The sequence below is a fragment of the Artibeus jamaicensis genome, unplaced genomic scaffold (genome assembly GCF_021234435.1).
Source record: "Artibeus jamaicensis isolate MK-2021 breed Jamaican fruit bat unplaced genomic scaffold, CSHL_Jam_final contig_923, whole genome shotgun sequence".
NCBI classification, from domain to species: domain Eukaryota; kingdom Metazoa; phylum Chordata; class Mammalia; order Chiroptera; family Phyllostomidae; genus Artibeus; species Artibeus jamaicensis.
Window position 1 is genome coordinate 11,349,511 of NW_026522014.1, and position 19,059 is coordinate 11,368,569.

Consider the following 19,059-nt stretch of genomic DNA (forward strand, 5'->3'; position numbering starts at 1 on the left):
AACTTCTGCAATACCAATGCAAGTATTCATATTAATTCCTTAAATAATAAGATCTCTTGGCACATCCCATAACCACCATAATTTAGAAATAGTAATGAATATAAACATTTCATAATATGAAAACATGATTTTTTGGAGGACAGAGTTTCAGTTACTGCTAACATTATTGGAGCTTGTCTTCATCGAAATCGAAGAAAAGAATTTCAGTGAGAGGTTAGTAAAAACTAAGATACAAAAACCTCACAAAGCCTTGAAGATATTATGCTAAATGTGAATTTCCAAGAGTGAAGGTTGTGGGACTTACTGAACTTGTTTGAATATGGGAACGATTAATTTATTTTAACTGCAGTCCCACATGGCATGTGGGAAATTCTGCTCTGAACTGGTGCTTCTAATGTCATGATGTAGTCTTGCATTTTTAATCATTGTTTTAAGTTAGCATTTTCAAATCCAGTTTAGCTCCGTGATAACAGCTGTTGTTTTCTTCACTGATCTATTTCACTCAGAAATGATTTTTTAGAAAAATTTCTTTGAGCTTCCTCCTAGTTCCTCACAAGTATCTCCGTTTAAATTCCCAGGATGAAAGGAAAAATGAAGAGAATCTTGAGGAAGAGATAATCCCTTGAAGGAATTTTCTTTTGCCTTTTCAACTTGATGAACCAATATTCTTTTTAAAGTGCCATCCATGTTTCCTAGCTTGATATGAGGGAGTCATAATGAGGTAATAATTTGTCTCCAAACTATTTTATACACTTAATTCTTATGTCATTTTATGTCTCACACCTCTACACTTCGGAAACCTAGGCTGATTTTCACCTTTGCTCTGACACGTGACTTTGTATCAAGTATTATCCTCTTCTAATTAAGTAACCTCATTCATCTAGATAGTTCTGTGGTGATAAGGTAATTCTTTTTTTTTTCTTTTGCCACAGGAACCACGACAGAGCCATGTGCCAGTTGCTAAAACAGTTGTACAGATTTTAGTGAAAGGCAAGAAATAAGTGAGAAAGAAAGTGTAAATTGTCAGCCCATAAATTACCCCTGCCCTTGGTCCACAGTGTTTATAGCGGAGCCGTGGCTGGCTCTCCCTTTGGTGAACTACAGCAGGCATGGCCATTCCAACTTAGCACACACACCTACGGCTTCTCTCCCAGGAGGCCTAGCCTTCTCGAACCGATCACACACACTGATGTGAAAAGTAAAGAACAAAAGAAGGGGAAAAAGAAACCAACAATATTTTTAACATTGATTAATTTTTACATGTATTCCTTTTTAAAGGTCTGTGTAATAGGACTCTTCATCTATTCTTTGGTCCCTCTCATGACAATTAATAGACATGGCAGAAAGCAGGCAGGGGACTAAATTTTAATACTGTGAAAGTAAGATACATGGAAGATTCATGTAAAACAATTTTTCAGCAACAAACTCACTCAAGTGATTGATCATCATTTCTATTATGGTACTTTCTCCCCCCTTTTTTACATTTTTGTTCTCTCAAAAAAATCACAGGAATGACGTGATCTAGCACTATTTCCATTTTACAGGTTAGTGCTACCAGGTGGGGAAGTGCCACTTGTAAGCGCCCACTGCTAAGAAATGTTGGTCCCACAGTTTGAAGGAGGAGACTCTTCTGAGGCTTATGTAAAATGCCTGTGAAATGATATGCAGTTGTTCTGAATTTTTAAATATTAAGCAAATTTACATAAACACCTGAGCCAAAAAGAAAAAGCCTACACAGAAAAATATTATGAAGACAATAGTGCTTATTCTCAGCTGAAGAGTTTATGGACAATCTTTTAAGTTTTTTTAAATTGAATGTATTACTGAAATTTTCTACAATATGTAACTTTGGCTTTATTGTCAGGAAGAGAATACATTTTGAAAGAAAGATGACGGTGTATCTTTGAAAGGTTTAAGAATGAGTAGGTTGATGCATGCCAAGTTTCAGCGTTGACTTTAATTGATATTATATATTTTTAACATTCTTTCGGGAAGGTGGAGAAAAGAAAGAACACTGGCCACTTGCTTAAGCAGCACCATTTCAAAAAAAATGTACAAGATGTGGCTGTGGCGAGGACAGCTGAGAAAAGAGCACAGAGATGAAATCAGAAGCTTCTTGAACTCCCTTCTCCCTCTCCTGCCAATACAGCAGAGAGCTTTCATATAGAATTTCAAGTGTTGTCCTTTACCCCTTTGTTAACTCGCTCTGAACGTGAAGGCAAGCACTACTGGAAAGGTCATTTAAAACACGGACGGCCTCTTTCTCTCTAGCCTCCTCACACCTTGCCAGCTTGAACAGCAAAATCACAAATTATTTCTTGTTGTTATTGCCAGAGCATACCTTTCAACGTTATCGCCTATATGAGAGTCAATGTCTTTTTTAAAAGTCAGACTAGCAGGGTAGCGTTTGGGATGAGCCCTCTTTTGTGTGTCTGCTTCATTCCTTTGTTGGAGTTCTACATTTTCTGTGTATGGGATTGAGGAATCATAGAAAATTGCCACTTGTGTGATAAATTACTGTTTTCACCCATCAAACTTCGAAAATGCTCCATATGAGCCTTGCACGCCATTATGTTGTCCCATCTAGGACCCTTTGAAAGCAGCAGGGTGCATCTGGCTGAAATTCAGTCAGGCGATTAAATTTATTCAAGCTTGGTGAACCTGAGAGCTTTCTGAAGGAGAGGAGCTGAGGGGATGAGATTATAGTCCTGACAGGTCTCTGGAAAGGTGTCTGACATCTGACTGCTCATAGTGAGGCCTGATACCTGTTCCCATTGATTTGCAACAAAGTCTTCCTCAATAAGTATTTCCACTTAACATTTCCTCTCAGGGAACCTGTGCAGTTGAAGATATTTACGAGTTGCTTTCAGCTTAAAAATAAATCACCTCTAATTCCTCTAAGCGAAATCAATCAAAAACCTGTAAAAAATGGACTGGTTGTTTGGTCGATTCTGGCAGAAAAGTAAACAGCACTTCAGCTTTTCTCCGCCATTAAGGCCTAAATGGCCTAGAAAGTAAATCAATATTTCTAGTCAGCCTTCTGGCTATTGTTTAGCCAGAAGATATGGATTTGCTCTGGCTTACTGCACTCCTATGGGACTAACCTATAATCCTCCGAGAGGAATAATAAGTTCGTTATCTAGTCCAGCTCTCTGTTGGACATTTAAATGGACCACATCCATCAGCGGCCCTTGTTAAAGGATGAGGCCATCCCATACTAACCCCTTTATGGTGAAACACTTCCAACACAGCGAGGGGGACATTACAATTCACAGTTGTACTGGTTGGCAAACGACCTGAAAACCATGATTGGGGGTACAGGCAGTCGTTTAAATGTGAGGATGCATTTATCACTGCTGTTCCGAGATAGGAAATACTACTTACTCATTTCTAAGTAAACTAGGATATTGATAAAGCTATGTGCTGTGGAATCATTTTTAATCCCTTCCAATCCTTGTCTACTATTTCTGTTTAAGTATAGGTGTGATTCCAAGCAGTAAAAGCTAATCTCTGCTGCGACAAACCAAAATGCTTCCTTTTCTCCTTGTCAGCAAATGGAAATCTCTCATACTCTTACTCCTTTCACCTTAACAGGTTGCTATAATAATTTGATAATAACATTCTTGAGGATCTTGGAGGAAGGGAATCTTGGGGAAAAGATAATTCCTTGAAGGAAGGAATTTTCACTTGCCTTTTTCAACTTGATGAACTGATACTCTCTTTTAAGTGCCATCCATGTTTCCCAGATTCATAGGAGGAAGTTATAATGAAGTAATAATTTATCTTTGAACTATTTTATACACTTAATTCTTATGACATTTTATTGATTTCCTGATAAGAAACACAAAGAAAGAGATGAATTATGATTATTTGGAACTTTCAAATGTAGGTATTTGAAACGTTCACCAGACATTTCTTCAACAAAATGACAACCACGATAAAACAAATGAAAAAATTTTCAGTTATTTTTCATGCATCTGAGAGTCACAGGTATCTCTTATTACAACTTGGCCTACATTTCATTGAGACGTTTCTTATAATGTTATTTAAGTAAAATTATCACAAAATTATTGAAAAGGAGAAATACAATTAAGTAAAATACCACAACAGAATTTAGATGGAATATGTTTGCAAAATATAGTCATTTAAGAAAAAAGGTGATTTAATTGATATTGACTTAAAGTGGTAAAATGCCTTGTTCTGTGGAGAGATTTTTTGCTGTTTCCTTCTTTAATCACTCAACTCTTCAATTTCTGGGAAGTTTGTTTTAGCTTCAAACAAATTAGATATTAAATTAGAGAAAAATTAAATCTTTGGCACTCTGTCATTGGGAAAAATTAAAAGTTTTAATTTAATTTTAATTAAAATTTAAAATTAAAATTAGTATATACTAACTTTGACCATTTATTATCTCCACTGGTCCATTAAAGGCATTTTGGTGATTAAAATAATAAATTTAGTAAAAATATCACATTAATTTATTGTGAAGAATTCAATTAAATATCAATTATGTGGGAATGTGTAGTTTTATCTTTTTTGGTTTTTGCTGCATTTTGAGTAACTCTGTGGTCACAGCCTGACTCAGAGCTTGGCGCTAGCAAGCCAAGCCAACCATCTCTGCAAGCTCAGATCTTTCATATTCTCCATCCTTCCTGGAGGGTGAGGTTCTGGGCAAGATAGAAGATGTAACTTAAATGACTATGCAACAGGGCTATTTTTGTTTTGCAAATATGATATATGAACACTTGAAATTCATATTTAGAATTCTTTAGTAATGATTGCAAAATGCTAACTATATTGTCAAGGTAACATAAGAAACATTTATTGTTATACTCTATTAATGGTACAAATGAAAATCACACGGAAATAACTGAACTTTTTTTACAAAATTGAGTTTTCATATTGGATTACACTCTAATATCCTTGTTAAAATATTGTTTGACTTAAATTGCTTGAAAATTTACATAAGAGCAATAACTCCTAGTATATTTGTAATAAGAATTCATATGATCCCCTAAAAAAAACATTTTATGAGTAGCCTGAGAGAAAAACAAAAAATACCTGACCATTTCTTGTTTGTTAAAAATGTTTATCTTATGCTTTTGATCTTGCCTGATTTGAAAATTTAATGCATGTAAAATTTCTAACTGGTTATTTGCTGCATTTGTATGCTGATACCTTTGGAAAACACCGGTTTATATAGAGAATAGTGTTATATCAACAGAGTTGAATTTGCCACTTGGAGCCATTTTAAATTACAAGAATATAGCCTCTGCCTGGAAAGTGTCACTATAGGTGACACTGCTAAACAGTCAGCTAGAGGCTAGTTTACTCTGCTGCCTAATTTGTACCATGATGCAATCATCTGCCTAAGAAAAGCACTTACCCCATATTTCTGCATCATAATAATTACCAGCGAAATGGAACATAGCATGCATTTAAAATATGATTATTGAGAAAAATGTATAAATACATTAGTAAGTAAATGGATGTGTATGAATACAAATTAACACTATTACTTCATCTCTGCAGCCAAAGCTCAGGCCATTTTCAGTGGATCACTCAGGTCTCACCAGGGCTGCGAGGAGCACCCTGTCAGAGTGAAATTACTGCGTGAGGCCTATCTGGTGCTGCTGTCTGCTCGCAGGGAGTGGAGGGTGGTCGCAAATAGCTGATTTTGGTCAAATCATAATGGTAGTTCATAATCCATCTCCCCCACCCCCCGGCAAAAAAGTAGTTCTGTTTGATACACAATTACAATGAATAGAATAAGAATTCAAGGATACTTGATCAGTCACATTTAAGAGATCAGAGAACTTTTATTCTACACAACAAAATAACTTCCCTAATAGCTTCCCACACAGGAGACAACACTTCTACAAAAGTAGCTATGCCCTAGGTCAAAGCATGTTAGGAAAAAATTTGGCAAACAATGGTTTATGGAGCCAAACAGGCCTCCTTTAATGACAAGAAACTCCATCTTTGAACCAGAGTTAAGCAAAATGATCCTTTCTCAAACAGAGATCCATTCTTCTTAGTAGTAAACAAGTATTACAAAAATAAGCACTCAGTATTACATATTTAGTATTATCAATAAGAAGTATGGAAATTCATTTCCTTGTTATATAATAATGTACAAAATATCATTAATTTTGCATATTGGCCTACAAACTTAAATATTTACTAATCAGCCCTTCCAGAAAAAGTGTGTTCCCTCTCTGCCACCGTGTTCTGTGGCATCAAATTAATTTCTAAAAATCATAAAAATCTATGTTGCCAATTTAGCTGATAGAACATCTCTGGGCCTTTATCTTTTCTTCCTTCCCCTTGCCATTCATTTCACTATCTTATTGGTCCACCAGTTGCTTATGAAGCAGCCAAGGCTAATTAATGTTTTTATAGCTCCCAGTGACATACTTGTTTCTACATCAGAATAAAAAACTCTGTGTCTACCATTTATCTTTAGAAACACTGCAAGCAAACTCTCTGAAGTGATTTTCAATACAAAGGTTGTGAACACCACCTTAAATCATATGACTGAGAACAATGTAAGTCAGATGACACAATCAAAAACAGAGGAGACTGTAGACACAGCTGCATACTGAATGGGAAAAAAAAGCAAGTACTTGTAGGTTCAGTTCATTTCTTTTATCTTAAATAGCAAAAAATTGACCTTTTTTTTTTCATTTAATTCAAGTAGTATCTAGAAATCAGTAATGGCAAAGAAGATCAATTAGGTCATTTAGTTCCTCTCCGAGGTTCCAATTTTCTCATTCAGCATAATAACTTTGGCCTGTCCAAACTTAAGTGACTGAAGAGATGGGTTTCCACAACTTAACTTGGGAGATATCTCTAAATCAAATTCATCTGTACCAAAGCATCATTAAAGACTTGGCTATTAGAATTATACTAAATTGTTCTCTGCTTAATTGCACCTCATTTGTCCTTTATTCCCCTTGGCTAGCCAAGCAAACTTTTTTTTTCTTTGACTAGATTTATCTTAGACCAGCTAGTCCACATATATTATTGATAAAGACTATGTCATCAATGGTTTCTATTTATTGGTTGTACTGTGGTTTAAACATTTGTTTTCCTTTGCTCAAGCTACTGTAGAAGGAAGACTACTCTGTAATAAACAGTACCACATTTTATAGAAAATTTCTTACATTCTGCAAAGATTCCAGTGGCTTATGTACAACCCTCTCTAATTTCATTTATCAACATGCAGAAAGATAGCACCCAATCGCTTGCAATATGTACACTTTCCCACTGCCATCCATTTCCCCATTAATGCTCATATTTTGATTTTCTGAAACCTCAGTCACATTAAGCTTTTCTTTTTCTGCAATAAAACATGGCTCCCATACCCCTCATTGATTAAGTCTAACTCCAGAACTTCTGAGGATGCTAGTTTCAACAGCATACTGTTCTCTTCTTCCTGACCAATTGATGAATATCCTGTAACACAATCTTGAATAAAAAAAAATGAACTGATTAAAGAAGTATTAAGAAAAATCTATATATATGACTAAGTCAATCCATCAGTGTTTTGTTTAGTAGGGTCAACTTTTTCTCCACGTAGAAAATACCACTGCCAGGAGATAGTAATGAACTGTGACCTCAGAGAGTGTTGCAACAGGAACTAATGAGAAGGAAACATTGGCTATTAGAGCAAATAGACTCCTAATCAACATATTATCGATCCTTCATTTTTGTCAAGGTCATTTTGTGTTTTAAAAAATGATCTCACAGTAAGGCTTTAATAGGGAAAGTGGACTAATTTGATTTAAAGAGTAAATGCTATTAATTATGAAAGGCAGTCAATAAAAAGCTTGTTCTTCCAAACATAAAGGCAAATTTTACAGTGTCTTTGATTTATGGTAATGAAAACAATGATAAAATATTTTCACTAGTATCTTTTATTCGTATCTGATCTTTTGCTTTTTCTTGTTCATACATTAGAAAATTATCAAAATAATCTTTGTCATTCAAAGTAAATTTGGTACAAAAAGTTGCTTTATAGTTTTATTACTATGCTTTTTATTTTCAGTAGATAAATGATCTTCACATTATTTCTGTAATAAATGTAAGAAAACAAAATACCCTTTTATATGCAAATATCTGTATAACAATGTTAAAATACTCTATGAGAAATTGTTCTATTCAAATAATATGTATTGATGAGATTTAAAGAATTTTAGCATTGTGAAATCCAGATAAGTAAAAACATTTTAGAGAACTATCATGTCCAAATAATATCCTACCACATGTAGAAATAGATACCTTACATATGCATAGATATGCACAAATACCAAACATGCAATATTTTAGATTCTGGGGTCTATTGAAGTAATTTTTATGTTCAACTAATTTATCATTTACATTAATTTATCTGAAAAAAACAAAGGCACACATTATTTAACTGATAATAAAATATAATTAATAATAAAATATCAGTGAATTTAAGATAAGTAAAGTCCTTGAACACACAAGCATAACCTATTGAATTCCTAAAAGTGTATTTTTCCGCTATAAAGTGACTTCAGTGTAAGTGATGCAGGCTACTCCATATATCACTTTAATAACATAAAATTTGGTGGTTATAAAACATGCTTTTGAAGAACTGTCTTCAATATAAGTTTTCCCAGTGTGAATCATCCGTGTGTGAGCTAAGGCTGGCTCTCATGGACTGTAATTATGTGACTATGTCACTGGAGAATGGCAGAGCAGGCAAACCTTATATGTTTGTAAAAATGCTTATTTTCTTCTTTTTTATGAAAGAGTACCTTTATGGGTTAGAAAATAATATATTTAAAATATAGTAACTAAATGTAAACAAATGACAAATCCCAAAGTCTAGTTTGCTGACAAACTGTTAACTGAGAAGTCCCAAACAGCGTTCTGCATTTTACTGAAGATTTATTTGTTTTGGAAAAAAAAACAATTAGTGGCATGGTGAAAATACAATAATATATCTTATGGAAATCAAGGGATGCAGAAGTTCAACTCTGCATAGTGACTGAATGATGAAAACCTTACATACAACATTTATCAAAATTATAAGGAAAAAGAACATGTTGGCTTATTATAAGAACCAATTAATAATGGACTTGTAGGCATTATTAGTTCAAACTTACATGCTGGGATTTAAATGCCAAGATGATATACAGGCTCCAGTCAAAGCCAGAAGAACCCCAGCTCTTGGTGCCTATTGACCAAAAGGCTGTTTAGAACTTTGCTGATGGGGCTTCTTCTAATGCAGATTATCCAACAACCTTGACATGTAGTGCAATGCAGATAGCTTATGTAAACAGAATAATTATTTTATTTAAAAAGTGTTTGAACATGAAAACTACTGTGCTTTGAAGTGCTTCTGGCTGCATCTCATACTAGAGTGACAATATACTTCAATCCACACCCAGCTCCCCTAAGCTGAAGTTGCCTGGCTACGCAGGTATCCACTAAGAGGCAGAGCAATGAAACTCTAAAGACTAGGGCCCGAAGAGAAACACTGAGATTCTTCACTGAATGAAAGACACAGCATACATTGTCCTCTTCTTCACATCTGACTGATTCAGAGGAGGGGGAATTCATTACTCTAAACTGGGTTGAAAGGTCACCTACCAATGAATATACATGCCTTAGTACAAAAATTATGTTATGTGGAAATACTGAAGGGATAAAATATAGGGTGGGGCAAAAGTAGGTTTACAGGTGCAAGTACACAAAACACAGGGCTTATTCTTGTAGCATTTATTAATTTTTGTATTATTTTCCATATGAACAACGATATACCTACTTTGCCCCACCCCATATTTGGCACAAGAAACTTTTAAATTTTCTGAGATAGTTCTGTGATTTATTTACACAAACTGGGGCATGAACATTTTTGTAGAGGTCCATGTTTTCTTGCAATTTTTACGTAAGTAGACTTGACATGATTTAAACTTTCTTGATGATGGAAGATTGCATCATTGTTATTAACAGCTGTGTTATAATATGCAGACGGCTGGCATTATACCTGTGATTTTTATTGGCACAGGACTGAGGAGTGGATAAAAACTGCCAGTGCACTGAGCTGCGGGTGTTTGGGACCCTCAGAGCATAGTGGTTTAGTATGCAAACTACTCGTGGGGTGAGAAGTCCTGGTGCATGTTCGCCTTTTCTGTGACCCCTTATGCAGTCCTCAGAAGCATTCTATGCGTGTTTCTTTAGGTTCTGTTGTGTGGTTAGTTGTCTCGTTGCCTCTTTTCTTCTTTTAAGGTAGTGACACTTCCTTCTATGTATATTTTCCACAAGTTTTGGAGTCCAGAACCACTGTGTCCTTCTTCCAACAAAGATGCTTTTCCTACTTACTGTGCCTCTTCTTTACTCCTTGTCTTTAGCATTACAGCCACATTCACCACTTCTGTCATTACCACCATGGTCCAATGAACACTTCTTTGCTGTGTGTTACCTCTTTTCATTACACACTTTCACATCTGTTTGCCTATGTTTTGCTTAATGTGGTTTCTTTTAACATTTCTTAGATTTCATGCGAAAAATGGGCCTCGTTCTTGTCAGATAATCAGAGAATTTGTTATTTGGCTGCTTTCTTATATAAACTATAATCTTTGGGTCTTCCCTTCTTTTAGATATATTAATTGTTCCTGGATTACTAAAAATTAGACTTTGCATTCCAGGAATTGTGACCCTTGTTTTTGTGTTTATCTTCTTTCAAGATGAATAGGTGTGTAAGAAGTCTGATTTCAGAGAGCCAAAATTTTATTGCAATCTCCAAACTCTTAGCCTTGATATAGACATAAAATTCACTTCAAAAAATGCTTTGTGCATTGGAGAAAATGTGACATAGTCACCCTAAACATTCAACTACTACAACTACCTAAATATCCCCTTTGATCTCATTCTCTTGAATGATTTTGATCAATGATAATGACTAATTGAAGAGAATAAAGAAGGGAAAAATAAAGAAATGCCTAGTTTTATAGTATCCATTGTGAAATATTATGCAAAACCACATTTACCAACAAATAAAAAGCCTCCCATATTTCCTATGACCTGAGGCCTTTAAAATGTCTTTGTAAATACAAAATGAGTAATTAAGAAAATAAAAGAAACACCTTATCATGGGCACCAGTATGACTGGTGTATGGTGCTGAAGACAATTCATTCAAATTGCTGGGCACTTGACAATCAATACATTGAGTATAAGTTCTTATCATGACTTTAAAAAGTTCACATTATCATTGTGGGAATAAATAGTGAGGCAAAGGTACAAGTACTTTTAAAAAAAGATTGTATTTATTTACTTTAAGAGAGAGGAGAAGGGAGGGAGAAAAACACCAGTGTGTGAGAGATACACACTGATCTGTTGCCTCTCACATGCCCCCAAATGAAGACCTGGCCCACAACCCAGCCACGTGCCCTGACTGGGAATTGAACCAGCAGCCTTTTGGTTCACAGGCTGGTGCTCAACCCACTGAACCATACCTGCCAGGGCCTAGAAGTACTTTTATAAAAAGGAAAACTAACTGGCATGTGTAATGGCAAAATCTCAAACACTGTTTTTGTTATCATTTTGGTCTGCTCAAATGAGCATATCCTCTAAAGAAGGAAAAGATTTAGTAGTAATTTATCTCTGACGAGCTAGAATGAGGGTGCAGCCATAACAGTGGTTAGAAACACATCATTGAGAGTTCAACCAGAGTGACAGTGTGGTTGACATTTATTATCTGGAGTCATCTATGAGTAATGTGAACTAAGATTCTAACTCGGAGTCTATGATTGGAAACACTACAGAAACAAGAGTGAAGCAAAGTAGTGGTCTGCAGAAGACCATGGTTTTGAAAGTCATTAAGGTTTCCAAGTTGGTTGTTAGTAGTGGGCCCAGACTGAGGCCAAGGAAGAAGAGTGAGGGGCTAATTGAGTACAGCTTCAGCAAGTCCTCTTGAGATGAGATATGCTTACAATTCTGCAGTCTGGGAATCCTACTCACATTTACACCTGATTGATATGAGAAAAGGTATGGTGAAATGAGTAAGAAATGTAGAATTATGAGATGTGAATCTACGAATTTTCTCTGTAAATTACAAAACATACAAATCTGAATAAACCATTTAACTTCTCTACACTTCATTTGCTCACTGGCAAAATGGGTATAGTACTATTATTATCACTATTACTACTCTTAAAACAAAAGTGGCCTCAAGCTTTTGAAAATGTATTGAGACTATATTTCAAAACACTTTAGTCTATAAAACAATATGTTAACATCTACTATTATAAATAAGAATAATTTAACATTCACAACATTTTGGGATATGGAACTCATTTTGTAAAATAAAATGACCATCTCTACCTGAGTGCTCAGCTCTTCAGTTATTATCTGTAGCTCTATTTAGTGCCATGAACCCAGATATTATGAGACAAAAGTACTTAATGTATTTTATATTAAATTTAGAATAATTGTGTTTTTGTTATGAATATAAGATTAGTACCTTCAATTCTAAAAAAATTCTATAATAGAAACAAGGAAGGCATTTCAAATCCATATTGAACCACATTATTGTCTTTAACTAACTCTACAGCCAAGCACTAAGGTTTGAGGAAAAAAAAGTAAATTGACTACCAAGTATAATGATTTTCCTATATATTTACTTCCATAAAAAAGCGAGGTTTGATTTTGGCCCAAGAAAAAAGAAAACTTAGATTTGATCGTGCTTTAATTGAGTCAGACTACGAGATGACAACCAAATTATGTTTCTAGAATGGCAAAAAAAATCTACTTGAACAGGGTGTTCTTTGAAAAGGCCTTTCTCTTGAAGTTCTTATAAAGAGACAGAAGAGGGAACAGACTATTCTGAAGGCTTTGAACCTAATAAAAATGAATTATTTAAAAGCTGCCAGTTTTTTCCCTTTTGATAGGAGAGATACACGGAGACAATATTAACAAAAAATTTTAGATTATTGTGAAAATCATCATGGATTCTGACAAGAAAAATAGAACTTCTTTTCAAAGTATTTTAAGGGAAGTTTTACACAAGTATTTGATAGACTATCAAAAAATAACATGTGTACACACTAAAGTATGTGTAAAAATAGTTCTCTAAGAATCCATTTTGAAGTATCGCATAAATCTCTTCTATTAAATTGTGATTCTAAAATGAAAACATCCTTTATGATCTCCCTTAGAGTGGGGGCCATGATTTTACTTTCTTCCAACTCTCAATATTGTCCACCAATGCAATATTCAGTAAAGTCAAAATAACCCCAAATTTCCTTGCATTATGTTTAATAATTTGTGACTCTTAGAGAACTTAAGCAGTGATTCCTTAGAGAAATCACCCACCTAATCCAATCAAAATGAGAATATTTCAGGCCTCTTATGCTGCTTCTGCACTGGCCAAGTACAAGCGTATACTCTGGCATTTGGACAAATACTGGTGCCTGTACAGAAAGCACCATATTCTCCAGAGATCTGGCAAGTAACAGACTTCATCTTGCCAGTGTAGAAATAGCATTAGAGCAAGACTAATTGCTGGAAAGCCTGCTCAGAAAGATTTGTCATTCAGGAGGGTAAAAATAATCTCACTTTTCAGAGTACATTCAAACTTTTTTTTTAATTTCCAGTATTTAATAGAGATCAAAACATTTCCATTTCCACAAGTGAATGCATTTTATATAATACAGCTATTTCCTTTGATTTGAGTTCAAGCAGGGAAGCTAAAATGAAAAAAAAAGTCTGTCTAGACGTCGTACCATGTTTGTCCCTTGTGTAAGATGAAATTTATTAAGCCTGAAATGTGGCTTAAGGAAGTATTCATGTGTTTCATAAATATCTTTTTTGGGAAGTAACAATGCCAAGAGGGAGAGACTTCTTAAATATGCAGTTCACAATGCAGTAGAGAATAAACAGGTTAGACTGCAATGGTGATAGGCCTAGAGATTTATTGTGAAGGGAGAGTTTCAAGGAACCAATGTGCCATGCTAACCTGGACTGCTTCCTAGCTCAGTTCACAGCCCTGTACTAGATGTGATGTCTTTAACATACAAAAATTACCACCAAAATGGCCACTTATAGCAGAAGTAGCCAGCACATCTCCTGACTTAATAACCTTATTCTGCCAGTTAAAACACCTCTAATAAAATCCATTGTATCTGATTATTTTAATGTTTGGTTCAAGCCTCTGATTTTTAAAAGAATGTTCTCCCTTAGACTTATTATCATAATCTAGAATGCCTTCCATTGTGCGGAGCCAAACTGCCAGAGTCTTACCTAATCGAAGTCCAGATTAAGCCATTTTCTTCACTGTCAACTATTGATGGTAATGTGAACATGGCTGTTGGATTTCCAGCATCTAGTTTTTTTAACCTACCATCCATGAACCCAATAAAGCCTATCAGTCATTTTTAACACAAGAGAGCCAACATATCCACAGTAAATAAAAGAGAAACATGTTATGATGTTAAGCCATGTGCACTGCTTGGCATTCATTCAGTTCACTGTAGCTGAAAAAATAACTGTGAGGTTCCATATCCCATTAACACAGTGTTAATTATTGTCATTGTCTCATCAGTGGTTTGTTTATGACAGCTCTGGCTGACAGGAATAGTGGGATGTTCCGTCAAGGCCATCACCTGATGAGATTTTTATTGGCAAAAGATCTTTCTTTCCTTTACTCAAGTATGTTAGGGGAATCGGTGCTTCATTAAGTCCAAACATAAATGCTTCTATTAGGCTAGTTTTTAAATGTTTCAAGTAATTAATATAATAGTCCCTTTCTAGCATTATAGTTAACCAATTCACTCTCTAAAAGGAGAGAGACTCTTTAATCTTTCTTAGCTCAAAAGAATTCCACTCAATGGCAGTAAAAGGGAAATACGGCCATACCAGGGGAGACTGACAGGATTTTTAATTTCCTTATGTGTGTGACATCTGTGCATTAACAGTGATTCCACTGGAAGAGTTCTATGGCAAGAAAAAATCCAAATAATTTGTACACACACACACACATACAAACAAACAAACCTTATTTAACTAATAAGAATCATTGCCCTTTTTCTTTTAGGCTATGGGTAAAAGACTGTGTCTCCCTCAAAGCAAGGGGCACTTCAGATTTTTTGGTGGGAACTGATATTTACTACTCTCTCTTTGATTTTCTCTCTCTTTTTCTATCTACATATAGGTTACATGAGAAAAGTAGATTATTTCATTCCTTGTGTTATTTTAATGCTTATTTTTCAAAAGAGAAGAAAAGTATCATTCACAGAATACAATTCATAAATTTCAATTCATAGAATAATTGTGATTTAATGATAAACATGACATGACACTCCTACCCAACTCCATTAATGGCTAATTATAACTTCAACCCCAAGAATGTATTTTCTTGCTAACATTTTTTCTATATTTAAATATTTTCTTGTGTTGATTCTAGAGAGGGGAAGGGGGGTGAGGGCAGAGAGAGAGATACACATCAATGTGAGAAACATCCATCAATTGCCTCTTGCATGTGACCCTACTGGGGACTGGACCTGGGACCAACTCATGTGCCAGGAATTGAACTGGAGACCTTTGGGTTCATGGTACTACACCCAACCAACTAAGCCACACTGGCCAGGGCCCTTTTTTTCCCTTATTGACTGCTAATAAAATTCTTTATTACATTGTATGTGGACTTCAATCAACAATTTAAGAATTATATGTTTTTAATTATTTTGTGTCCTTATTAGTGTCATTGGAGTCAAATTCAATGTCTGCTTAACCTGCAATATGGTTGTGATAATATGAAATTTATGACTTATGACAGTGTGTAAAAGTAGTCATCAAAATCTGAAAGCTTATTATCCACACACAGACCTGGGTTAGTAAGTACAGTAACTGTGATGGTTAGTTTTATGTGTTAACTTGGCTATGATGCCTAGTTAAATAACATCCCATGATGATATTTTTTAGATGTAATGAACATTTAAATCAGTAGACTTTGCCTCGTCCAATCAGTTGAAGGACTTTAAGAAAAGAGACAGAGGTCCCTGCAGTGGAAGGAATTTTGTTGTCCAGATTGAAGCTTAGAAATTCTGTCCTGAGTTTCTGACCTTCGTACTCATCACTGCAACATCAGCCTTAGCCTGCCATCTTGCCCTGTGAACTCCCATTGTGGCAGCCCTCAAAATATAATTGTGTGAACTGACTACTTAAAATAAATTTTTCTCTCTCCATACATAGAAATATACACACACACACACACACATACATACATATAATGGATAATATAATGTTTGATATATATTTGTATAATACACATTTTGTAGCAGAGTACACATATTTTTACATACATCCACCCTGTAGGTTATTTTTCTCTAAAGAACCCTAACACAGTAAGTATTTTTAGGAAGAAATTATATAAATTTACATACCCTTCTCATGAATTGAATTCAGAATCTCTCCCTTAATGTCAAAGTGCCCAACCTTCTGCAGTAGGTCTCTTATTGTATCATCATTATTTTCAGCTCCTAAAGGGCAGTAAGTTTCTGCCAATTGATACCATCTCCTCCTTCCGTTTGCCTCATGCAAGCATGAAAGTAATTAATTCTCATGCTTACTTGAGTTTGGTTTGGCTTTGGCACAGCATGCATTCCCTAGCAAACCATAATTGATTCTGAATAATTGATCAGTGACAAACATTCAATTTTCTTTATCTTCTCTTCCTCTCATTCTCCTATGATATATGTTTTCATTGGGGAACCATTTTCCACTTTAAAAAAAAGCCCCAGATGCAAGGCCTTTTAGTGATCAAATCAATTTATGCTGCTTTCTGCCAGTTCACATCAACTCCAATGCCACTCCTCTTGGAGAACTCTCAGAGAATGCTAATTAGTGTCCCACAGTATCCATTAAGTTTCAATAAGGAAGTAAACTACTCTTGTAAAGACCTCGGAAACTATTTACATATGACTGCTTTGCCATCTGTCTAACTACCACACTGACTTGCATTTTTCAAATATCCTTTGATAAAGATTACCAGTGAAACCACCAGACCCTATATGAATCATGGACTCGGGCAGAATAAAGACTCTTAAAATCAGGACCTATGACACTCATCTAAGCTTTTTAGTTTGCCTAATTATGTCCTTTATTTTTCTGTTAGTTAAAAGTAAGATTACATTATAATAGCACCCCACTTATCTAATTATTACAATTCCTTAGCTACCAGAATGAAGCTTCCTTCTCAAAGAGAGATAGAATATTCCTTTGAGAAAGGTAGTTTTTAGAAAAGTCCATATATTTTATTGCATCAGAGACGAGTGTGTAGGTTTCTGGCCAAAGATATGCTGAGTGTAATATACTGGTTGACTTGGAAAGAGTGCGTATTTACTCTCCCCTTAGAGTCAAACAGATAACAAACAGGTCAAAGTAACAGTTGTGTAGGTTAGGAACTGGTGGGCATCACATGTGCTCTCAAATATCTCCATTCAACCCATTGCTTTCCTTCAGATGCAATGCCCTACCTTTCTCCTCAAACTTCTGAAACAAAAATGTTACCATTTTCTTCTCTTTCTTGAGTAACAGTCTATGTCATCCATACCTTTCCAATCTGCTGGAAACCAATGTTTAAAAGGACAAATCCATAAGTGGACTTTTTTTATTATTCATTCTCCCTAAGAGCAAATTAGCATGTACACTCAATTATTCATTGTCTCTGCTATATAAAACATTCTTTAGCCCAATTATAATTCAATATTCAACTCGATTATGGTGTGTGAAATTAATATTTACTGGTCCTGCCTGGTGTGGTTCAGTGGATTGAGTGGCCTGAGAACCAAAAGGTTGCTGGTTTGATTCCGCATCAAGGCACATGCTTTGGTTGCAGGCCAGGTCCTAGGTGGGGGGCATGTGAGAGGCAACCAACCAATGTTTCTCTCACACATGGATGTTTTTCTCCCTTTCATTCTCCCTCCATTCCCCTCTCTCTAAAAATAAATAAACAAAATATTGAAAAATAAAGAAATTAACATTTACTGGGTCCTTATTCTGAGGCCATCACTGAAAATAAAGCCACTGCCTCATTTTGCAACAAAACTCAGGGCAGTGGTCTCTTTTGATTTTTTTGATTACCTTACCCATCATTCTCACTCAACCTCAATCCTTCAGGTTTCTCCAATACACTTTTTGCTCCGCTCTTTTCTGCTCAGCTCTTATTTTACTCTGCCTTCACTAGAATTTATTTTCCCTGAGTCACTTTCCTCATCATGTCTATGAATCTATACTTCCCTGCCTTTCTTTTGCATTGTTGGCAGCTCTTTGTTGGTCTCCTTTGTTTACTTCCTGTCTCACCTCAGCCATTAAATGCTACCATGACCCAAGCTTCAGCGGAGCACTCCTTGCCCACATTCTTTCCCTAGAGAGTCTCTAGACAGTCTCAGAGAACTCGGACACTGAAAGCAGCACCACACAGAACCTGGGCATTCCCAGATTGACATCTAAAGCTCCAAACTCCAGCAGGTTATTTGAGACCACTGTTTAGGTATCCCATTTAATGGAGCAAAGCCCAGATTCTTGATTGCCATATTCTAGATAAAGTGCACTTCCTGTTTCTTGAAACTAGTAAATGACTCATTATTGTACACCCAAATAGCTAAGAATTGTATATGCAAGAAAATAAAGAAGAAATTTTCTCTTACAAGGCTTTTGTTAATATCTTTAGTTTAGATAATATTGTTAAAAATAAATTCTGGTGAAGAGTATGAGTTAAGAAATCACAAAACCCTGTGTTTTTATATAGATTCTATCATTTATTAACTTTTAAATGCTTTTTAATATAATGACTTCTGAAGTAACTCATGATAAACTACTTAATCTCTAAAATCCCAGGGTCCTCACCTATTAAACTGAATAATAATAGTAATGATGGCATTAGTTCATATTAATGATTAAATAAGATAGTGTTCTTGATATCCATAGTCAGATTTCATTCATTCATGTGTTCTTTGATTCATTCAAGACATGTACTGTAAGTCTCACATGTCCCATTCTAGATATTGAAGATAGACAATCAAGGC

General features: G+C 35.2%; 1 protein-coding gene across 1 annotated transcript in view; it reads right to left on the reverse strand.

The window, feature by feature from the left end:
* Nucleotides 1–19,059, reverse strand: part of DGKB (diacylglycerol kinase beta) — a 566,799-nt gene that overhangs the window by 204,379 nt on the left and 343,361 nt on the right. The gene's annotated exons all lie outside the window — the stretch shown is intronic.